Source organism: Triturus cristatus, chromosome 7 (genome assembly GCF_964204655.1).
Source record: "Triturus cristatus chromosome 7, aTriCri1.1, whole genome shotgun sequence".
NCBI classification, from domain to species: Eukaryota; Metazoa; Chordata; class Amphibia; order Caudata; family Salamandridae; genus Triturus; species Triturus cristatus.
In genome coordinates this window covers 1,172,738,695-1,172,751,416 of record NC_140590.1, presented here as the reverse complement: position 1 = coordinate 1,172,751,416, position 12,722 = coordinate 1,172,738,695, and the positions used below count along the sequence as shown (strand labels likewise).

The window sequence follows — 12,722 nt, the reverse complement described above, 5'->3', positions numbered from 1 at the left end:
ATTACCTTAACTGCGGTCAATGCTTCTCCCGGATCTATAATGTGGTACTGTAATCTGGCAGCCAAAGGGTTTGTGCTGTAGAGGGTTGGGCCTTCTTATCCCAAGGACAAAATCCACATAAAAACTTGTTGCCCTTGACCCCAAACAATATGTCCCGGGCTTCGGGCTATAGGAATTCCACATCCCTGCATGACACTACTGGTATACCCGGTAGAAATCTAATAGAGCCCTGGCATTACAAAATGGATGCTGCAGCCACAGACACGGGTCTGGCCTCCTGCTGCTGACCGAAACTCCGGCAGGGAGGGCCTGGACAATAGGTTTCCTGTCACAGGGAGGTGTAACCACTTCCCAATAGGATGATGTGTATTGGGGCTGGGTGGGAGCACTCTCAGTGCTTTGAAGTCCTGCAATGGGGGCACATTTGGTGTCCCTGTGCATAGTCCAGCTCAAACCGGTTCAGGGGCTTCCAGCCACTGCTCTGGCGCGAAACTGGACAAAGGAAATGGGTGTAGCCACCCCTCTTTTCAAACCCTCCCATAGGTGGGTCCCTAGAGTAAGTCCAAGTCCTTCCTTAGGTATAAGGAAGGAACCTCTGTAACCAGAACTTTAGATATCCCTGGACGAAACTCTGAAGCTGAATCCTGGAACTTCTACGCTCTACTAAAGACTAGAGGACTGAAGAACTCTCCCTTGGGGTCAAGGAGTGACTCCCCTGAATGGCAGGCACCAACAAAGCATTTTGCCGATCTGCATTTCCGAAGCTCTTACCGGACTCCGAAGTAAATGCAATCCAGGAAGAGGACATCTCAGAGGCCGACTTGAGTCCCCAGCAAAGCTGAGACTCGCAGCCCTCGTGAGTAGCGTGGAACCAGAACTCCTGGTCACCGTGCACTTTTGCAAGTGCATTGACTTCTCGACATCTCCTGAAGTTGTGCTTGGGGTTACTTGTAGCCCCCACGGCGAGCAGAGAATCCACCGAAGATTGGCGGCCTAGTCACCCCGAGTGACCCATGGGCTACCATTTTGTGTTTCCTCTTGAGGTCCCTTCGCGATCCCTGGTCCGTCGACTGGTGGGACCCTGAGGGGGTAACTTTGAATTTCCTTGGGCTTCCCTGGTTGCTCCAGACGTGCCCTGACTCCCCACCAAATGGTGAGTCCCTCAGACCTTGCTGGTCTGCACCAAAGCATCTTTCTCCTTTCTGCGTGGGTTGCTGTTGGCAAGGCTTGTTGTGTCCAATCCGGGCACCGATGCTGCAGCACTCGACATCCTTCGTGGGACAGTTCGAATCCAGCCCCCGGTCATCCTCGACGCCTCCTGGTCCTCGTAGCTGAAGTCAAGCTTCACATTCTTCACCTGAAATCACCCGACATCGGTGGGCATCCGCCTATCGTCCTCCTGGTCAGTGGCAAGTGACCCAGACTCTGTCCCCTTTGCTTTCAGTTTCTTCTTGACTTCGATCCAGGCTTGGATCTCTTCGGACACTTCGCATCTTCCCGGCAGCAGCACTTCTTTGCCAGTTCCCATTGAAATCAACGACGCGACCCGACACCATTTGACACCTATGCACCCGGCTTCCCTGGGTGAGGTAACACGAGTACTCCGGTGCTCCCATGGGTGTTGACCCTTTAACTTCCTAAGTCCCAAAGGGTTTGGTCCTGACTCATTTCTAAGTCTCCCTATCTTTAAAAATCTAACCATGACTTTCCCCATAGAAGCTAACGGGAGCTCGCTGCTTTGTTCTCACACTGAACACGGCCCCCGTGGGTCCCCTCTATCACTACTGTGGGTGGTTCCTTGGGGTCCCAGCGATTCTACAGGCTCTAGGCCTTGTGTCTAGTTAAGTCATTGTTCTTATACCACTATTTTAGTATATGGTTTGGCTCGCGCCGAGGGCCTGACGTGTATTTGTGCTATTCTACTGTCATATTTGAAGTGTAACTTATGTGTTTTGACCTCTAGCCTCATAAAGAGACTAGGAGGGTGTGTTTAGAAATAAATACATATATTTTATATATATACACACCTGGTGTGGTTGTCTTTCATTTAGCCATTCAAGAGATTATAGACTGGTAAAACAAGCTGCTTTACATTCCTTCAAGACTTAGCCTGAAGGCTGCTCTCCATAGCTACCACTAGGATAGCTTTCAATAAAGGTTGTCTTTAACCTATTACCAATAAGGGGTTGGTTGGACTGGTACAGGGTGCCCACTATAAATAGTGGACAGCATATACCAGGCCACCTTCTCACACATGCAGTCTTCTATACTCTTCTAAACAACGTGTCTTTGATTTTCAAAACTTCCACGAGTTACAAACATGGCCCACTTTTTTTTAACCATCTAAGTCGCTGATAGGGCAAATTTTATTTTGGGGTCGGGCCGATTTCTGTCCCCGTCCGACACTGCAGGCTTGCACTAGGCACAGAGTGGGGCCATGGCAGGCAGCATCAGCACTGCATACCTCATCCACACCCTGAACATAAACAGCACGAGCGGCAGTAGCGTGGTTTTCCCTCACAGGGAGGGGGTGTGGCAAGGACAGCAGCGCAAACGTCAAAAAACAAACACTGAAGTGGGGAGGAAGGAGAAGGGCGGGGTAGGATGGGGGAGGGAAGGTATGATGAAAAAGTGAGGGGGTGAAAGGAGGGAGTGACTTCGCTATATAAAAAGAGCGGTGAGCACCAAACATCACCTGAGCGCAGGAACCAGAGAACGACACAGGCACATCTTACAGGTAATATACTTTATCGCTCCTACTCTGATTAAAAAAATGGCTTGATCAGGGGCAGCCCAGGGCTGGAAGTGTACTCTGGCAGGGCAAGATGTTCAGTCTGACTGCTCAGTGTGTGAGCGGGATTTGTGGCTCTGTATGTCTGCCAGTTTTGTGGGCTGGTGCTGTAAACATCTTTAAATAAATGCTAGGCGCAGTAGTAAGCAGCACAGTGCAGGCTGTGGATGCTGTCATCTCAGTGCATGCTGCCTGGGTGGACTCATCACACTTTCTAGGAAAAAGTGAAGGGATGCCTCAGTATTTTTATCTTCTTGACAGGAGATGCGCATTGTAAATGCCACTGCCGCCTATATCTAATGTTACCACTCGCACAGGGACATCTTAAAAATTTGGGGGGGCCTGGGCCAAACATATTTTGAAGGCCACTCTTCAGGAAAACTTTAAATTTATGATCCAATTTCAGCTTGTTCATGCCCAGTTAGCCAGGTGACTGACAGAGCACAGGCACACTCATCCAAATTCTAAATGTGTTTACCTCTAATATTCAAGGATAGTGGCATGTGTCTTCAATATTGTAACACACTAATATTAATGCAAATAATATCTATGTCCCCTTCTCTTTTCTCATTTGAGAGGACCTGTTTAGATCTAAAAGAGACTATTTTTAAGGATGTGGCATGAAACACAAACATTTCTCTGCAAAATGTCTGTAATAAGACTCCACACCCACATTAAAAATAAAAAAAACAGTATTTATAAACACGGGCCGGGGGAGGCGAAGCTGGATTTAAAAGTGGCCCGTGTCGAATACCTCCCAAGAGCAGGCAACCCCCCCCCCGCGCAAGAGACCACAGAAAAAGGGGGGCGCACCGGATTGGTCGCCCCCAAGCTAGCCACCAGCTGCCCAATTTGAGTGGAGGGGGGAAAGCGGCTGGGGGGTTCAAAAAGGGGTGTAGGTTCCAGTTTTGAGCACAGGAACCCCTGTCTCATCGGAATCTCATCGCCACCGGAACAGTGGTGGACAGCAAGGTGCGCCTGTCTAAGTCGGCGGGAACCATCCTCTGCGACGAGCAAGGCTGCACCAGGAGTGCCCGCTGCGCACGTGGGGTTGATCGGTCTGCTATTGGTGGAAGCAGAAGGCCAGCTGAGGCGGGAGTGCAGCGAGACTAGCTTCTGGTAAACGTTCCTTGTTGGCCCTGTTTGCTCCCACCCACCGCTCTCCTCAGTTACCGCAGTCTGTCCCCACGCTACAATCAGCGCCATGCTCACAGATACTGGGCGTGTCACGGCCAGAGGCTCTACAGTGAGCAGCCTGAAGTTCTCAGTGCGGAGGCCCAGTGGAGACACACTGGTAACCCGGCACTTGGCCGCCCACGGCCAAAAACTCCTGATCGGATAACAGCGTTAAGGAGGACAGGGGAAGGGCGGGAAGTTCTCCCCCCACACACATACCAGCTGGCAAAAGAAGGACTCCAAGATCTGGTGAAGTTTGGCGTCATCTGGATACGTTCAGCATGCCCTCACTGTGTGAATAACGCAAGAAAGGAGTGGGGCCTTACGTTGACAGTTCCTCATAGGCAACGCTTTTAAACAGCAGCACCTGACTGCAGCACAGAGAGGACACACAAGCACAACGCTTAGATGGTGTGGTGGTTCTGCTAATTGAAATAACTAGCCAGGCCTTTTAGATGATGTGAATAACTTTATTTGCCCCCGAGCGCCGGGACGCGTACCTTTTACCGCGTTCACTCGCGGCGATCTGCGTGCTCCCCCGCGCCCCTTCCCGGCATGCCCCTTGCACTCTACAACAACTAGAGCGCATCATCACATATCTCCCCCCTTTAGACCCACCAACATCAGGGCCAACATGGGCATAAACTTATACAGTCTTACTTGATGCGTGTGTCAAAGTCTTCAAACCTCTTTGGCACCTTGATCAACCTGCCCAGTCTTGTTTGGGTCTGAATAGGGACATTGGCGGCACTCTGGTCCCGTGCCAGGAGTTCATCTCCTACTTTAGCTCCCCCTTGCAGCGTACACGGATCGGTCGCTTCAATACCTCCGCTCTCTCCTGGGGTGTCTGGATCTTCCCTCCTTCTCTTGATAATGACAGTCCCTTGCTCTGTAATCTCCTGTTCTAGTTCAGTCTCAGGCACCTTTCCTTCCTCTGGGATGGACAACCTTCTGCTCTCTGGATTATCCCACTTCATGATTTTGTTGCACTTCGCCATCCTATCCTGCGACCATACCTTCCCATCACTCAACAGAGCAGACCTGGCATAAGGTTCTACAACTTGCAACGGCGGACTGAATTTACTGTCTCCTTTCCTTTTCAGCATAGCTTGTTTCACTCTAACCCACTCTCCCCTTTCTAGGGTTACTTCCTTGACATTACGTCTTTTGTTGTAGTACTCGGTGTACAAGGTTTGCGCCCTGTCTATGTTGCGTCGTACCACCGCTGGCAACCACCTCCTTTGTACTATCAGTTGTTTCCATGCCAGATTGTCCTTCGTAAAAGGATCACGCCCACGGAGGATTTTGAACGGGCTGTATCCAGTGTTAGTCGGGGTGATTCCATAGGCCCACAGCATGCGTTGGAGTTCTTTTTCCCAGTTTAGTCCTGCGCTTATCGCTGCTTGCACTGACCCCATGATTACTCGGTTGAACCTCTCTGCTAGTCCATTCCCCGCCGGGTGGTAGACAGGAGTGTGTTTGACCTCTATTCCATTTCGGTCCATGAATGCGTTCCACTTTGCTGACACAAATTGTGGCCCATTGTCGCAGGTAATCACCTTTGGGATTCCTTCCCTCAAGAATGTGGTCGTGAGGAAAGCCAGCACAGCCTCGGCGTCTACTGTTTCACATACTTCCACCTCAGGCCATTTAGAGTATCGGTCTACTAATACTATGGCGTATTTGGGTACCCCCTCTGCATTCAGGATGGGCCCCAGTATGTCCACTGAAAGCATTTCCCACGGGCCGGACGGACAGGTGAACTTCCCTAGTGGAGGGCGTAGTAATACTTGTGTTTTGTCTGCCCGGTTGCACTGTTCGCACGTTCTGACGTGTCTCTCCAGTTGCCCGTCCATTGCTGGCCACCAGTATGCCTGCTTCGCTCTCGCCTTGGTCTTCATGACCCCAAGATGTCCTTCATGCAGGATGTTTAGAAGATGACTCAACAAGGGCTGCGGAGGAACTACTTTATCCCCTCTCAGTAGGAACACTGGATTGTCTCCGATGGATAGTTCCTCCCGGACTTCCCAGTATTTCCTCAAGTCACTGTTAAGGTGCTTCTTGTCGGGCCATCCTTGAGTCACGTAACTCTTCACTGCTCCTAGGGTCCCGTCAGCTGCGTACGCTTCTTCCCACTCTTGTGCGCTGACCGCTCCTTCGTGGTCTTGTGTAAATGCCACCATGTAGCCCTCCCATTCTGAGTGCACTAAATCTCCCGCTGGTTCCATAGCGGCTGCTCTACTCAAAAAGTCGGCTACTTTGTTTTTGGCCCCGGGAAGGTACTCTACATCATACACATAATCCAGTAGTCTCAGGGTCATCTTCGCAATGCGGGGGGTCGCATGGGCGTGTCCGCTTGATGTCAAGACTCTCACCAGTGGTTTGTGATCTGTGCGGAGTAGAAACTTCGAACCCCAAAGGAACTGTCTGAACCGTTCCATGGCCCAGACGGCTGCCAGCATTTCTTTCTCTATCACACTGAATTTCTCCTCGTTGGTTGCTAAAGACCGCGAGGCAAAACTGACCATGGTGACTTCTCCGTCCTGGGCTCTCTGCATTAGCACCGCACCCAGTCCCTTGTCACTGGCGTCGGTGGTTAGTATGGATAGAGCTTCTTGGTCGAATCCTCTGAGAGGAATGGCAGAACAAATGTCTAGTTTTAGCCTCTCAAATTCTTCTTGCTCTTCATGCGTCCACCTGAAGGTATTCTTTTCTTTCAGGAGCTGTCTTAAGTGGTGTGTTTTGGATGCGAAGTGAGGGACAAATTTACTGTAGAACTCCGCCATGCCTAAGAAGGAACAAAGGTCTTCCTTCCCTTTGGGTGTAGGCGCTTCTTTGATGGCAGCAACGTTGGCTCATTTAGGTTCTATCCCCTTTCCGCTGATTTCGTGGCCCAGGTACGTCACCGATCCTACACCGAATCTGCATTTTTCCCATTCGGCGGTGAGACCATTTTGTGCCAGTATCGTCAAAACGGTATGCAGTTTCTTGTCGTGGTCCTCCTTTGATTTCCCCATGACGAGGATGTCATCCTGAAAGTACTGGACTCTTTCCACCTTCTGGAACAGTTGGTGCATGAGCTTTTGGAACACCGCAGCGGCTGAGGCAAGTCCGAACGGCATCCTGAGAAACTTATAACATCCAAAAGACGTGATGAATGATGTGAGGTGATTGCAGGACGTGTGCAATGCAATTTGATGGTAGGCGGAAGTGAGATCCACTGTAGAGAACCACTTGACCCCCTTCGTTTTCGCCAACATCTCGTTTATCCGGGGTAGCGAGAACTTATCTACCAAGATATTCTTGTTGAGCTCCCTCAAGTCCACGCACAGGCGCACCTTCCCATTGGGTTTCTGTGCGACCACCAGTGGTGCGAGCCACTCTGCACTTTCGATGGCTTCTATGACTCCGTTTCTCTCTAGGCGTTGCAGTTCTTCTTGGACTGCCTCCCTGCTCCTGAAGGGGATGTTGCGAGCTTTGTGGCTTACTGGCTTCGCTCCGGCCTTCAGGCATACCTTGTGCGTGAATTTTGTCATCCGCCCTATTGTTCCCTTGAAGACTTCTGGGTATTCCTTCTTCCATCTGTTTTCTTCGTTTACCTGGGCTGCGTCAACCATTAACACTTGGGTGGTCCCGCCTGGATTGAGTTGAATTCCTAATGCTCCTTGATCCATCCATCCCAGAACGGTAGGCCCTTTCTCTGCCACGTATAGTTTCCCTTCTGCCGTACGTCCTTTGAACTCAAATCGCAAAGGTCTGTACCCCACCATGGGTATAGGTTCTCCTGTGAACGTGACTGGATGGTTGTCTGTGGGGAATAGTTCCTCACCCACTCTGGGCTTGAAGTCGTTGTCCCATATGGTTCGTTGAATAATGGTGTATGGGGAGCCGGAATCCGCCACCATGTCTACTTGTACCCCTCCGATCACCATCTGTAACGCCGGTTTCTTGGACATCGCACAGTTTTCTCCCAGGTCCTGGTCGTCTATGCACAAGACTTCGTCTTCTTCATTGCCTCCATCTCGGACTTCCTCGTCACCGTCCCCTTCCTGGGCTACGTATTTCACCTCCATCCTGCTGAGCTTGCGACGGCACACCTTCTCATAGTGTCCCATGATTCCGCAGTAGGAGCATTTGGCTCTGAATGCTGGGCATGCTTAATCGTTGCTTACATGTGCATGGCTACCACATCTGTAGCACGTGTGTTTGCTCTCTCCTTGTGGTCTCTGGGCTCTTGTAGCCTTCTGGGCGAATTTCCTCGGGTACCTTGTGTTAGACGGTGTGTGCTGTCTGGGTGTCTCTGGTCTGTCTTTGTCTGATATCTTGCATACTGGCGTTCGGTCCCCACTCTCTCTTCTCGCCGCTTCAGCGCATCTCTTTGATAGTTCCGCCTTCTTCACCAGAGCTACTACCTCTTTCAGGGGTGCATCACCATTGACCCACAACTTCTCTTGGATTCTCGTGTTGGCGGTGTGCATTATGATCTGATCTCTGATGAGTTCGTCGTGGAGAGTGCCGAATTTGCATGTCACCGCTAACTTCTGTAGCGCTGCCACGTACTCGTCTATCGATTCACTGCTGCTTTGTTTCCTTTGGAAGAAGTTGCATCTGTCTATGGCTGTGCACACCACTTGTCGGTAGTGGGAGTCTAGATCTTCCAGTGCATGTTGGAACACGTCTGCGTCGTCCGCCGCCCTGGTCGTCTTCACCAGGTTGTCGTATACCCTGATGCCCTCCGGACCTAGGTTGTGTAGAAGTATTTTCTTTCTTCTTGAGCTGGAGAACGCCCCTTCGCTCTCTTCTTCTAAGGCTTCCAGGTAATTCAGGAAATACTGATTCCAGTCCTCCCATGGCATCGCCGGCTCGCCTCTCTTGGGTAGGAAGGGTACCAGGTTGGTGAGCGACGTCTCTTGCGCACACATTCTGCCCCCGTTGCGTTGGGCTGGGCCTTGCTTGGCATCTATCTCTGGCGGGCTCCCTGGCGCTTGTCGCTCTCCTGACTCGCCGGATAGCGTGGGTGAAGGGCTTCCTCGCCCTACTCGTGATGACCCTGGGGCCGCCAGTTCTGTCGCTCCCTTTTGGTGCGACGACCACTGGTTAGCTCTCCTCTGGTGTGCGCTGGATCGCTCTGCTCCGGTTTGCCACGCCCGATGCTCTCTTGGGTGCCACTTGTGGGTGACGCTGCTGGTTCAGGCTTTGCAGGGCGATGACCTTCCGGGCGTATGTTGCCTTTATGTGCCACTCGACTACTCCCCGCGGTGGTTGCTCGGGGCCCTGGGACCGCTAGCCTTGATGCTTGGTTGCCTATGTGGGCTCACACATGTCTTGTGGTCTGTTTGGACGCAGGTGGTCCTTGCAGGCGCTGCTGGGCTCACCTGTTGCTTGCAGGCGGTGTTGGGGTCGCTCACTTGACCTCTCTCATCGGCCTCTGTGCACGCGGTGGGCGCGCTCCGCTGCCGCGCTCGGGGCTGTATTTGGGCTGGGTATGTAAAGGCACTTGCTGCTCCGTCGACCGTAGTGACGATATCTCCTCCTCGTCGCCAATTTATGTGGTGGTTCTGCTAATTGAAATGACTAGCCAGGCCTTTTAGATGATGTGAATAACTTTATTTGCCCCCGAGCGCCGGGACGCGTACCTTCTACCGCGTTCACTCGCGGCGATCAGCGCGCGCTCCCCCACGCCCCTTCCCGGCATGCCCCTCGCGCTCTACAACAACTAGAGTGCATCATCACAGATGGCACCACGTGGGGGCAGAGCTGAGCAGAGGCCCCACCCACTAGAGGAAAGACACGAGAGGCAGGAACGATGGCAGGGAGACATGGGGCTGAAACAAGGGAAAGAAGAGTGCTGGCTCGCTTTGGGGAGGCACCTGGAAGTAGCGAAATCACGGGCCCCGCCAAAACGAACTGAGAAGGCCCCAGGACTCTGGGCCGGAACTGGACGGCGATCTCGAGGTCCTATTGGAAAAGGAAAGGGCTTTGGTGGGCCTAAAAGGAAAGGCATGGATGGATGAGCACATAGCGCAAGGGCTAGCCAGAAAGAAGCAGATGCAGATATCAGCACCCCCCTCAGGGCCTGGCAAGAAGGGGCATGCAGCCAAACTGGCAGCCACATCAAAAACAGGCAAAGGGGTGCCGAAGAAAGTACAACAGCATCCCCCTGCAGTTCCAGGATGAGGGCAGGCGGCCCCCAGAGCAAGGAATGGAGAAAGGGGCATAAGCATGGCAGCCACACCACGGGAAGTGGTAATCAAATCAGACACTGAGGAGGGCAGCAGTGGCAAAGAAGGGTCTGTGGCCAGCACTGCGGCCTCCTAGGAAGCACGCAGCAAGCCGAGATCCAACCTGGGCAGCAGATATGGTGAGCACCACAGGCCGTGCGAAAGGGGCAGGCAGTGCAAAAAGGGACAGGAGCAAACAGGAACCAGTGAGGGATTACCTGGTAAAATTACAAATTATGGCACACAACTGGGGGTAAGCAACTATGCAGTGCATGGGCTATGGGCCCCTCAGCCCCCCAGGCCAGCACACCCGAGGGGGGAGCCAACAGGAATTCCAGGGGGAGGCATGGGGTCCAATGCAGCCACACCCAGCGGCATGGATGTCTGGGTGGCATTAGGCCAGGTCCAGGAGCCTCATACGGGGAGGGGGGTCCCAAGCAGGCACAGGGTACAATGGGGAGCCCAACCAAAAAGGGGACAAGAAGAAGGCCTGAGGGAGAAAGCAGGCTTAATGTAGGAAAGCCCACAAGACTGGGGGGAACAAGGAGGGCACAAGCACGGAGGGAGCCATACGGAGCAAGCAGGGTGGTACAGCAGTGCCTGAGGGAGACCGCCCGGCCGGGGCAGGGGGAAGGGCGGGACCCGGGTGGGGGGAGCTTGCAAGTAAGTATGTACATCCCTCCCCGGGTGACCAGCCCACCACCACAAAGTTACTGGGGTTAGAAAACCTTATCCCTCTAACAGTGAAGGAGAGAATTTGATGGACCAAGTTCATAGGTATATTCTCCTTGCTGGAGGTGTGCCAGGTGGGCTTAGACCTCAGTGCAGGAAAAGAAAGACGAAAACAGAAGGATAGATGCAAGCCAAGAGTGGAGAAAACCATAGAAAACTGGCTATGAGCCTTCAGGACCCTGGCATGCGTATTCATATATAAATTCCCCCAAAGTGCAGCAGCCCTAATTCTAAATCAGCAGAAAGTGCATGAAGCACAACAAAAGTATCAGGGAGAAGCCTGGCTGCGGTACGACAAATGTTTCAGAGAAAAGATGCAAACCTGGCCAGTAATAGAGTGGGACTGCCAGGACATAGAGGGCTTCACAAATCACACGGTGGCAGCCAGAAAAGGGCTAGGTATGCAGGAACCCAACTTTTGTCCATTAGGGCTCAAAGGGAAATATTAAGGTCAGGGACAAGGGTTTAGTGGCAAAAACCAGACAGGCAGAAAAACTGGGAAAACACGCATGTCAACATGCTTGAAATATGACAAAGATGAATGTAAACCGGGGACCACATGCAGGTTTAAACACAGCTGTGGGACCTGTGGTGGCAGCCATCCCGCCGTACAATGCAGACAGTCACAAGGGACAGGTAAAAGCAGGGACAAGGGCAGCACAAAGAAATAGCGGTGAGGGTGATACAGTGCAAGGGATGAAGGAGGGATTGAGCAGGGGGCTGCCAGGGCCTACTCCCATAAACACAAGGACACTGATACCATTACTAAGTAACTAACCGAGAGTGGCAGACAGGAAACAACTGGCAGAGGGATTCACAGCTGGGTTCCCCATCCCTTACAAGGGACCGGTGGCCCCGTGGCTTAGCTGCAACTTAAAATCTGTATGGGACAACCCTGAGGCAGCTAGACTAAAGGTGGACAAGGTAGTTTAGCTAGGTAGGGTGGCTGGCCCAAAACACTTCCCCCCACTATCAAACCTGATAGTCTTGCCATTAGGCGTGGTACCTAAGGAAGAGGCAGGTAAATGCCGGCTCATACACCACCTTTCACACACGCGCAGGGCATCCATCAATGACTGGTTGGAGCAGGGCAGCTGCTCGGTAGCTTACTCCTCCCTGGACGATGCAGTAAAATTGAAATCAAGTCAGTGTTCCGCTTACTGCCGGTGTACCCAGACAGTTAACACCTCCTAGGTTTCTAACTGGAAGGAAGCTATTACTATGACAAGTGTTTACCCATGGGCTGTGCCATACCCGGCGCTTACTTTGAGTCGTTTAGTAGTTTTCTGGAATGGGAGCTTAGAATGCACCACCCCGAAGGGGGGCGAGTCCACTACTTAAGACGACTTCCTGTTCATTGGGAAGACAGGAACGGGGGTGTTTACAAACCCCCTCCGCCTCTTAGCACCAGACAAGACAGAGGGTCTGACCTACAAGCAGTCCTTCCTTGGAATTAAGCTAGATTCAGTGGGCGGGACATGCAAACTGCCAACAGAAGAGGCAGCTGAGCTGCACCAAATCATATTGCCGCTGCGGCAGCAGAAAAAGGCAACTCTAGGCGAGAATCAGCAGCTGTTGGGTAAACTGAATTTCACCCCAAATGATGCCACTTCTCCAGGCGCCTGGCCTGGCTGACTAGGGGCTTGTCACAGAAACACCATATGGTGCGCCCTACACAAGGGGTTAAGGAGGAACTGGGGCAATGGGGCACTTTCTTGGTCAATTTCAACGGTACCCTTATGTGGCGGAAACCCTGGGGGTCAGCAGAGCAACTAAGAACTCTACACCGATGCAGCAGGTGG

General features: G+C 52.3%; 1 protein-coding gene across 1 annotated transcript in view; it reads left to right on the top strand.

Moving 5' to 3' along the window:
• Positions 1-2,667: 2,667 nt before the first annotated feature.
• The window catches only part of LOC146811358 (uncharacterized), a 51,011-nt gene continuing 40,956 nt past the window's right edge, over positions 2,668-12,722 (top strand). Inside the window, exon 1 of the mRNA XM_085614505.1 lies at positions 2,668-2,737. The gene's annotated coding sequence lies outside the window, so the exon portion shown is untranslated. The remainder of the gene's footprint in view (positions 2,738-12,722) is intronic.